The sequence below is a fragment of the Xenopus laevis genome, chromosome 2S (genome assembly GCF_017654675.1).
Source record: "Xenopus laevis strain J_2021 chromosome 2S, Xenopus_laevis_v10.1, whole genome shotgun sequence".
Lineage (NCBI taxonomy): Eukaryota > Metazoa > Chordata > Amphibia > Anura > Pipidae > Xenopus > Xenopus laevis.
This window is the reverse complement of record NC_054374.1, coordinates 81,726,717-81,729,055: the sequence shown is the minus strand read 5'-3', so window position 1 is coordinate 81,729,055 and position 2,339 is coordinate 81,726,717. Positions and strand designations below refer to the sequence as shown.

At 38.1% G+C, this 2,339-nt stretch overlaps 1 pseudogene; it reads left to right on the top strand.

Moving 5' to 3' along the window:
- Window positions 1-225: 225 nt before the first annotated feature.
- On the top strand, window positions 226-961 carry LOC108709601 (annotated as a pseudogene).
- The last annotated feature ends 1,378 nt before the right edge of the window (window positions 962-2,339 follow it).

Genomic DNA, 2,339 nt, shown 5'->3' with positions numbered 1-2,339 from the left:
TTTTGTGCACAGGATGTGTGCACAGCAATATTTCTTAAGCACACAACAAAGATAATTAGTTGGTGTTTATGGTCCTTTTAAATAAATTTATCCTGGCTTTCTTTCTTCTACAGTATATGTTGCCTATATAGCCAGTAGGCCAGTAGTTATTTCTGTTTAGTAAGAGGTCATTCAGTGCATACATTTTTTTGTAATCACCAGGTTTTTTTTTTTGCTGTAACTTTTATTATTTAAAGATCAATGAAGGCTGCTTATAACTGCCGTGCCACAAAAATAGCATGCTCTGAAAGGCAGGTGTTGATTTTAGGGACAAGCTGGTCCAATCCCCAACCTGACACTATGGAAGAGATAAGAATTAGCATTGTAAATGATAAAGCAACAGGGAGTAAATGTAATATAGAGGAGGAGACTGACTTATCACCAGAAGCTGTGCAGTGCTGTTTTCCTCTGCAGTATCCCAAGTTCCGCTCCACATTGTTCACAGGATGTAGAATTCCTTGATGATTTTAATGATACTTTATTGGAAGCCTCAGAGGATGAGAGTGATTCCCCCTTGCACATGACTTTGGTTCACATTGAAGAACTCTTGGAAGATGATTGTGATTATGCTGCTGAACCCCCTATATGGGATGACGAGTCAGATACAGTTGGGTTTCTTCAGGAGCTGGCTGTGCCTAATGGATCCCAAAGTGACCTAGTAGAGTTCAGAAATCTGAATTGTCTTTTAGCTGGGGAACAGTTGGATAGCTCTCAAACTCTGACTGAGGTAACAGTGTGCTCACAGGACACCAGCAATTATGCAGCTATGGCTCCTTCACCCTGAAGGTCAACTGCAGAATGGAATGAAGAGGCTAGGGAAACAGTTTTAGCTGTTTGCACCACAACCTTTCCTGTGCTACACAAAAATGAGATGGATAGCATTTTTAGATGTTACTGCTCCTTTAAGAAAAATAGACAATGAATAACCTCCCCATATTTGAATATTTTGTAGAACCACCTTTTGCTGAAAGGTTTACAGATGACCTAAATACTCTTGACATATAATAAGGATAATACATTTATATCATAAAACTAATCTATTTTGATAATGCCCATCCCCTTTTTCCAGTTCCCCTTCAGCTGCTCTCCTGTAAACAGACTGCATGCAGAGAGACAGATTGTTGAGAGGGAAATACTGAAGAATAACTTAATTATTTCATAAGTGGTACAGAATTTTTAATTGAAAGGAGCTGCTGTCTTCTTTCAATGAGATGAAGCTTAGATTACATTTGATTTTTGTTTTGCTGATTATTCAATTCTGGTGTTATCTGCAGTGGATTCTGGGGTGCCATGTGATCTGAATTAATGACTTATTGAACCTGTATCATTACTTTTATATTCTGTATATATATTGTGAGTTGGTCCCTAAGCTCCTGTAAGCAGCACAGAGCATGTGTAGTGAATCAGCAGAAAAGAAGATGGGGAGCTACTGGAGACACATATCTTCACTAAAAAGCTGTGGTTGCCTTAGGCTGGTACATTAATACCAAAACATAATGTGCATTATTTCTACACTACTTCCATTAACAGATTCACCCTTAAGGGGCTGTATGTGCTATTGAGAATGTAGAAATATAGGAAGCCAAAGTAATAATGATGTGGTTCATGAATAAGATTGAATTGCATAACCAAAATCCTATACCTGGAGCATATGGTCCCAAACAGCATGTAAAGCTGATGGGAACTTATACCTGTTTCCAATGGTACCTCTCCAAATGTATTTTTTTCTAAAGTTTTTTTTTTTTTTTGCAAGCACAGTTTCACACAAAACAAATTTGCTGCAGTGCATTACGATAAAACTCCACAAGTGCTTTTCATCAGGTTTTGTGAGTCAGATTTTATCTGCTCCTCCATGCAACGCCGCGCAACAGCACGTGATTTTGTAGGTTGCTACAAAATCTGATTCTTCCTGTGCTAAAATATAACGTTGGATCAGATGAAGTCGAATGGAGTCTTTTCTTCATTCATTTACATCCGACAGTCAATATACAGTGTTTCAATGAGGGAAAAAAAGTCTTTCCGACACCATCCGTTGTAATTGTTGATCAAGACACAGCATGCAGTCGTCTTGTCGGATGGAAAATTTTACATGTAGTTTCTATCAGTACCATTATGTTTTGACCCATAGAACACCATCTGACTTATCGAATTTGTTTTGTCGATCTATCCTACAAAAGTGCTTTTGGAGTTTACACTTTAAAGGAATTGCTTTGGAATCTAACCTGCATGCTGAGTATCAATTGCAAATTCACTGAACACTTATGTCCCTTCAAGTCGCTGACTAACTCAGATTTAGAGAG